Raw genomic sequence first — 9,128 nt, 5'->3', positions numbered from 1 at the left:
GTATAAAACGAATAATTACAACCAGTATGAAACTTATGGTCATTTCTACTTTCCGAGCAACCTAGGCTTCACCCTAGGGCGTTGCTACAACAGATTGAATAGTTAGGGCCTTAGAAGTCAACGCCCGAACCATAAAATGCAAAAAAAATACAACAGTGTTTCCATCATATATCAGGAATAATTACAACCAGTTTGAAAGTGATGGCCAATTCTACGTTCCCGGCAACCTAGGCTTCACTCTAGGGCGTTGCTCCACCAGATCGAATAGTTAGTACCTTAGAAGTCAACGCCAGAAGCATAAAATACAATATAAATACAACAGCTTTACCATCGCATAAAACGAATAATTGCAACCAGTATAAAACTTATGGTGATTTCTACTTTCCGAGCAACCTAGGCTTCACCCTACGGCGTTGCTCCAACAGATTGAATACTTAGGGCCTTAGAAGTCAACGCCCGAACCATAAAATGCAAAAAAAATAAAACAGTGTTTCCATCATATATCAGGAATAATTGCAACCAGTATGAAACCTATGGTCATTTCTACTTTCCGAGCAACCTAGGCTTCACCCTAGGGCGTTGCTCCAACGGATTGAATAGTTAGGGCCTTAGAAGCCAGCGCCCGAGCCATAAAATGCAAAAAAAATACAACAGCTTTTCCATCGTATAAAACGAATAATTGCAACCAGTATGAAACTTATGGTCATTTCTACTTTCCGAGCAAGCTAGGCTTCACCCTAGGGCGTTGCTCCACCAGATCGAATAGTTAGTGCCTTAGAAGTCAACGCCAGAAGCATAAAATACAATATAAATACAACAGTTTTTCCATCGTATAAAACGAATAATTGCAACCAGTATGTAACTTATGGTCATTTCTACTTTCCGAGCAACCTAGGCTTCACCCTAGGGCGTTGCTGCAACAGATTGAATAGTTAGGGCCTTAGAAGTCAACGCCCGAACCATAAAATGCAAAAAAAATACAACAGTGTTTCCATCATATATCAGGAATAATTACAACCAGTTTGAAAGTGATGGCCAATTCTACGTTCCGGGCAACCTAGGCTTCACTCTAGGGCGTTGCTCCACCAGATCGAATAGTTAGTACCTTAGAAGTCAACGCCAGAAGCATAAAATACAATATAAATACAACAGCTTTACCATCGCATAAAACGAATAATTGCAACCAGTATGAAACTTATGGTCATTTCTACTTTCCGAGCAAGCTAGGCTTCACCCTAGGGCGTTGCTCCAACAGATTGAATACTTAGGGCCTTAGAAGTCAACGCCCGAACCATAAAATGCAAAAAAAATACAACAGTGTTTCCATCATATATCAGGAATAATTGCAACCAGTATGAAACCTATGGTCATTTCTCCTTTCCGAGCAACCTAGGCTTCACCCTAGGGCGTTGCTCCAACGGATTGGATAGTTAGGGCCTTAGAAGCCAGCGCCCGAGCCATAAAATGCAAAAAAAATACAGCAGTGTTTCCATCATATTACAGGTATAATTGCAACCAGTTTGAAATTGATGGCCAATTCTACGTTCCGGGCAACCTAGGCATCACTCTATTGCGTCGCTCCACCAGATCTAATAGTTAGTGCCTTAGAAGTCAACGCCAGAAGCATAAAATACAATATAAATACAACAGTTTTTCCATCGTATAAAACGAATAATTGCAACCAGTATGAAACTTATGGACATTTCTACTTTCCGAGCAACCTAGGCTTCACCATAGGGCGTTGCTCAAACAGATTGAATAGTTAGGGCCTTAGAAGTCACCGCACGAACCATAAAATGCAAAAAAAATACAACAGTGTTTCCATCATATATCGGTAATAATTGCAACCAGTTTGAAAGTGATGGCCAATACTACGTCCCGGGCAACCTATGCTTCACTCTAGGGCGTTGCTCCACCAGATCGAATAGTTAGTGCCTTAGAAGTCAACGCCAGAAGCATAAAATACAATATAAATACATCAGTTTTTCCATCGTATAAAATGAATAATTGCAACCAGTATTACACTTATGGTCATTTCTACTTTCCGAGCAACCTAGGCTTCACGCTAGGGCGCTGTTCCAACGGATTGAATAGTTAGGGCCTTAGATGTCAACGCCTGAGCCATAAAATGCAAAAAAAATACAGCAGTGTTTCCATCATATTACAGGTATAATTGCAACCAGTTTGAAATTGATGGCCAATTCTATGTTCCGGGCAACCTAGGCATCACTCTATTGCGTCGCTCCACCAGATCGAATAGTTAGTGCCTTAGAAGTCAACGCCAGAAGCATAAAGTACAATATAAATACAACAGTTTTTCCATCGTATAAAACGAATAATTGCAACCAGTATGAAACTTATGGACATTTCTACTTTCCGAGCAACCTAGGCTTCACCCTAGGGCGCTGCTCAAACAGATTGAATAGTTAGCGCCTTAGAAGTCAACGCCCGAACCATAAAATGCAAAAAAAATACAACAGTGTTTCCATCATATATCGGTAATAATTGCAACCAGATTGAAAGTGATGGTCAATTCTACGTTCCGGGCAACCTAGGTTTCACTCCAGGGCGTTGCTGCACCAGACCGAATAGTTACGGCCTAAGAAGTCAACGCCAGAAGCATAAAATACGATATAAATACAGCAGCTTTTCCATCGTATAAAACGAATAATTGCAACCAGTATGAAACTTATGGTCATTTCTACTTTCCGAGCAAGCTAGGCTTCACCCTAGGGCGTTGGTCCAACAGATTGAATAGTTAGGGCCTTAGAAGTCAACGCCCGAAGCATAAAATACAATAAAAATACAACAGTGTATCCATCATATAACAGGAATAATTGCAACCAGTTTGAAAGTGATGGCCAATTCTACTTTCCGAGCAAGCTAGCCTTCACCCTAGGGCGCTGCTCCACCAGATCGAATAGTTAGTGCCTTAGAAGTCAACGCCAGAAGCATAAAATACAATATAAATGCAACAGTTTTTCCATCGTAGAAAACGAATAATTGCAACCAGTATGAAACTTATGGTCATTTCTTCTTTCCGAGCAGCCTAGGCTTCACGCTAGGGCGTTGCTCCAACGGATTGAATAGTTAGGGCCTTAGAAGTCAACGCCTGAGCCATAAAATGCAAAAAAAATACAGCAGTGTTTCCATCATATTACAGGTATAATTGCAACCAGTTTGAAATTGATGGCCAATTCTACGTTCCGGGCAACCTAGGCATCACTCTATTGCGTCGCTCCACCAGATCTAATAGTTAGTGCCTTAGAAGTCAACGCCAGAAGCATAAAATACAATATAAATACAACAGTTTTTCCATCGTATAAAACGAATAATTGCAACCAGTATGAAACTTATGGACATTTCTACTTTCCGAGCAACCTAGGCTTCACCATAGGGCGTTGCTCAAACAGATTGAATAGTTAGGGCCTTAGAAGTCACCGCACGAACCATAAAATGCAAAAAAAATACAACAGTGTTTCCATCATATATCGGTAATAATTGCAACCAGTTTGAAAGTGATGGCCAATACTACGTTCCGGGCAACCTAGGCTTCACTCTAGGGCGTTGCTCCACCAGATCGAATAGTTAGTGCCTTAGAAGTCAACGCCAGAAGCATAAAATACAATATAAATACATCAGTTTTTCCATCGTATAAAATGAATAATTGCAACCAGTATTACACTTATGGTCATTTCTACTTTCCGAGCAACCTAGGCTTCACGCTAGGGCGTTGTTCCAACGGATTGAATAGTTAGGGCCTTAGAAGTCAACGCCTGAGCCATAAAATGCAAAAAAAATACAGCAGTGTTTCCATCATATTATAGGTATAATTGCAACCAGTTTGAAATTGATGGCCAATTCTACGTTCCGGGCAACCTAGGCTTCACTCTAGGGCGTTGCTCCGCCAGATCGAATAGTTAGTGCCTTAGAAGTCAACGCCAGAAGCATAAAATACAATATAAATACATCAGTTTGTCCATCGTATAAAATGAATAATTGCAACCAGTATTACACTTATGGTCATTTCTACTTTCCGAGCAACCTAGGCTTCACGCTAGGGCGTTGCTCCAACGGATTGAATAGTTAGGGCCTTAGAAGTCAACGCCTGAGCCATAAAATGCAAAAAAAATACAGCAGTGTTTCCATCATATTACAGGTATAATTGCAACCAGTTTGAAATTGATGGCCAATTCTACGTTCCGGGCAACCTAGGCATCACTCTATTGCGTCGCTCCACCAGATCTAATAGTTAGTGCCTTAGAAGTCAACGCCAGAAGCATAAAATACAATATAAATACAACAGTTTTTCCATCGTATAAAACGAATAATTGCAACCAGTATGAAACTTATGGACATTTCTACTTTCCGAGCAATCTAGGCTTCACCCTAGGGCGTTGCTCAAACAGATTGAATAGTTAGGGCCTTAGAAGTCACCGCCCGAACCATAAAATGCAAAAAAAATACAACAGTGTTTCCATCATATATCGGTAATAATTGCAACCAGTTTGAAAGTGATGGCCAATACTACGTTCCGGGCAACCTAGGCTTCACTCTAGGGCGTTGCTCCACCAGATCGAATAGTTAGTGCCTTAGAAGTCAACGCCAGAAGCATAAAATACAATATAAATACATCAGTTTTTCCATCGTATAAAATGAATAATTGCAACCAGTATTACACTTATGGTCATTTCTACTTTCCGAGCAACCTAGGCTTCACGCTAGGGCGTTGTTCCAACGGATTGAATAGTTAGGGCCTTAGAAGTCAACGCCTGAGCCATAAAATGCAAAAAAAATACAGCAGTGTTTCCATCATATTACAGGTATAATTGCAACCAGTTTGAAATTGATGGCCAATTCTACGTTCCGGGCAACCTAGGCATCACTCTATTGCGTCGCTCCACCAGATCGAATAGTTAGTGCCTTAGAAGTCAACGCCAGAAGCATAAAGTACAATATAAATACAACAGTTTTTCCATCGTATAAAACGAATAATTGCAACCAGTATGAAACTTATGGACATTTCTACTTTCCGAGCAACCTAGGTTTCACCCTAGGGCGCTGCTCAAACAGATTGAATAGTTAGCGCCTTAGAAGTCAACGCCCGAACCATAAAATGCAAAAAAAATACAACAGTGTTTCCATCATATATCGGTAATAATTGCAACCAGTTTGAAAGTGATGGTCAATTCTACGTTCCGGGCAACCTAGGTTTCACTCCAGGGCGTTGCTGCACCAGACCGAATAGTTACGGCCTAAGAAGTCAACGCCAGAAGCATAAAATACGATATAAATACAGCAGCTTTTCCATCGTATAAAACGAATAATTGCAACCAGTATTACACTTATGGTCATTTCTACTTTCCGAGCAAGCTAGGCTTCACCCTAGGGCGTTGGTCCAACAGGTTGAATAGTTAGGGCCTTAGAAGTCAACGCCCGAAGCATAAAATACAATAAAAATACAACAGTGTATCCATCATATAACAGGAATAATTGCAACCAGTTTGAAAGTGATGGCCAATTCTACTTTCCGAGCAAGCTAGCCTTCACCCTAGGGCGCTGCTCCACCAGATCGAATAGTTAGTGCCTTAGAAGTCAACGCCAGAAGCATAAAATACAATATAAATACAACAGCTTTTCCATCGTATAAAACGAATAATTGCAACCAGTATGAAACTTATGGTCATTTCTACTTTCCGAGCAACCTAGGCTTCACCATAGGGCGTTGCTCCAACAGATTGAATAGTTAGGGCCTTAGAAGTCAACGCCCGAACCATAAAATGCAAAAAAAATACAACAGTGTTTCCATCATATATCAGGAATAATTGCAACCAGTTTGAAAGTGATGGCTCATTCTACGTTCCGGGCAACCTAGGTTTCACTCCAGGGCGTTGCTCCACCAGGCCGAATAGTTACGGCCGAAGAAGTCAACGCTAGAAGCAAACATACGATATAAATACAACAGCTTTTCCATCGTATGAGACGAATAATTGCAACCAGTATGAAACTTATTGTCATTTCTACTTTCCGAGCAAGCTAGCCTTCACCCTAGGGCGTTGGTCCAACAGATTGAATAGTTAGGGCCTTAGAAGTCAACGCCCGAAGCATAAAATGCAATAAAAATACAACAGTGTTTCCATCATATATCAGGAATAATTGCAACCAGTTTGAAAGTGATGGCCAATTCTACGTTCCGGGCAACCTAGGCTTCACTCTAGGGCGTTGCTCCGCCAGATCGAATAGTTAGTGCCTTAGAAGTCAACGCCAGAAGCATAAAATACAATATAAATACATCAGTTTGTCCATCGTATAAAATGAATAATTGCAACCAGTATTACACTTATGGTCATTTCTACTTTCCGAGCAACCTAGGCTTCACGCTAGGGCGTTGCTCCAACGGATTGAATAGTTAGGGCCTTAGAAGTCAACGCCTGAGCCATAAAATGCAAAAAAAATACAGCAGTGTTTCCATCATATTACAGGTATAATTGCAACCAGTTTGAAATTGATGGCCAATTCTACGTTCCGGGCAACCTAGGCATCACTCTATTGCGTCGCTCCACCAGATCTAATAGTTAGTGCCTTAGAAGTCAACGCCAGAAGCATAAAATACAATATAAATACAACAGTTTTTCCATCGTATAAAACGAATAATTGCAACCAGTATGAAACTTATGGACATTTCTACTTTCCGAGCAACCTAGGCTTCACCATAGGGCGTTGCTCAAACAGATTGAATAGTTAGGGCCTTAGAAGTCACCGCACGAACCATAAAATGCAAAAAAAATACAACAGTGTTTCCATCATATATCGGTAATAATTGCAACCAGTTTGAAAGTGATGGCCAATACTACGTTCCGGGCAACCTAGGCTTCACTCTAGGGCGTTGCTCCACCAGATCGAATAGTTAGTGCCTTAGAAGTCAACGCCAGAAGCATAAAATACAATATAAATACATCAGTTTTTCCATCGTATAAAATGAATAATTGCAACCAGTATTACACTTATGGTCATTTCTACTTTCCGAGCAACCTAGGCTTCACGCTAGGGCGTTGCTCCAACGGATTGAATAGTTAGGGCCTTAGAAGTCAACGCCTGAGCCATAAAATGCAAAAAAAATACAGCAGTGTTTCCATCATATTACAGGTATAATTGCAACCAGTTTGAAATTGATGGCCAATTCTACGTTCCGGGCAACCTAGGCATCACTCTATTGCGTCGCTCCACCAGATCGAATAGTTAGTGCCTTAGAAGTCAACGCCAGAAGCATAAAGTACAATATAAATACAACAGTTTTTCCATCGTATAAAACGAATAATTGCAACCAGTATGAAACTTATGGACATTTCTACTTTCCGAGCAACCTAGGCTTCACCCTAGGGCGCTGCTCAAACAGATTGAATAGTTAGCGCCTTAGAAGTCAACGCCCGAACCATAAAATGCAAAAAAAATACAACAGTGTTTCCATCATATATCGGTAATAATTGCAACCAGTTTGAAAGTGATGGTCAATTCTACGTTCCGGGCAACCTGGGTTTCACTCCAGGGCGTTGCTGCACCAGACCGAATAGTTACGGCCTAAGAAGTCAACGCCAGAAGCATAAAATACGATATAAATACAGCAGCTTTTCCATCGTATAAAACGAATAATTGCAACCAGTATTACACTTATGGTCATTTCTACTTTCCGAGCAAGCTAGGCTTCACCCTAGGGCGTTGGTCCAACAGATTGAATAGTTAGGGCCTTAGAAGTCAACGCCCGAAGCATAAAATACAATAAAAATACAACAGTGTATCCATCATATAACAGGAATAATTGCAACCAGTTTGAAAGTGATGGCCAATTCTACTTTCCGAGCAAGCTAGCCTTCACCCTAGGGCGCTGCTCCACCAGATCGAATAGTTAGTGCCTTAGAAGTCAACGCCAGAAGCATAAAATACAATATAAATACAACAGCTTTTCCATCGTATAAAACGAATAATTGCAACCAGTATGAAACTTATGGTCATTTCTACTTTCCGAGCAACCTAGGCTTCACCATAGGGCGTTGCTCCAACAGATTGAATAGTTAGGGCCTTAGAAGTCAACGCCTGAACCATAAAATGCAAAAAAAATACAACAGTGTTTCCATCATATATCAGGAATAATTGCAACCAGTTTGAAAGTGATGGCTCATTCTACGTTCCGGGCAACCTAGGTTTCACTCCAGGGCGTTGCTCCACCAGGCCGAATAGTTACGGCCGAAGAAGTCAACGCTAGAAGCAAACATACGATATAAATACAACAGCTTTTCCATCGTATGAAACGAATAATTGCAACCAGTATGAAACTTATTGTCATTTCTACTTTCCGAGCAAGCTAGCCTTCACCCTAGGGCGTTGCTCCAACAGATTGAATAGTTAGGGCCTTAGAAGTCAACGCCCGAAGCATAAAATGCAATAAAAATACAACACTGTATCCATCATATAACAGGAATAATTGCTACCAGTTTGAAAGTGATGGCCAATTCTACGTTCCGGGCAACCTAGGCTTCACTCTAGGGCGTTGCTCAACCAGACCGAAAAGTTACGGCCTAAGAAGTCAACGCCAGAAGTATAAAAGATGATATAAATACAACAGCTTTTCCATCGTATAAAACGAATAATTGCAACCAGTATGAAACTTATAATCATTTCTACTTTCCGAACAAGCTAGGCTTCACCCTAGGGCGTTCCTCCAACAGATTGAATAGTTAGGGCCTTTGAAGTCAACGCCCGAACCATAAAATGCACAAAAAAATACAACAGTGTATCCATTATATAACAGGAATAATTGCAACCAGTTTGAAAGTGATGGCCAATTCTACGTTCCGGGCAACCTAGGCTTCGCTCTAGGGCGCCGCTCCACCAGATCGAATAGCTAGTGCCTTAGAAGTCAACGCCAGAAGCATAAAATACAATATAAATACAACAGCTTTTCCATCGTATAAAACGAATATTTGCAACCAGTATGAAACTTATGGTCATTTCTACTTTCCGAGCAACCTAGGCTTCACCCTACGGCGTTGCTCCAACAGATTGAATAGTTAGGGCCTTAGAAGTCAACGCCCGAACCATAAAATGCAAAAAAAAATACAACAGTGTTTCCA

Source organism: Calliopsis andreniformis, unplaced genomic scaffold, assembly GCF_051401765.1.
Source record: "Calliopsis andreniformis isolate RMS-2024a unplaced genomic scaffold, iyCalAndr_principal scaffold0033, whole genome shotgun sequence".
Classification (NCBI taxonomy): domain Eukaryota; kingdom Metazoa; phylum Arthropoda; class Insecta; order Hymenoptera; family Andrenidae; genus Calliopsis; species Calliopsis andreniformis.
The sequence above is the reverse complement of the archived record's forward strand: the minus strand, read 5'-3'. Positions refer to the sequence as shown.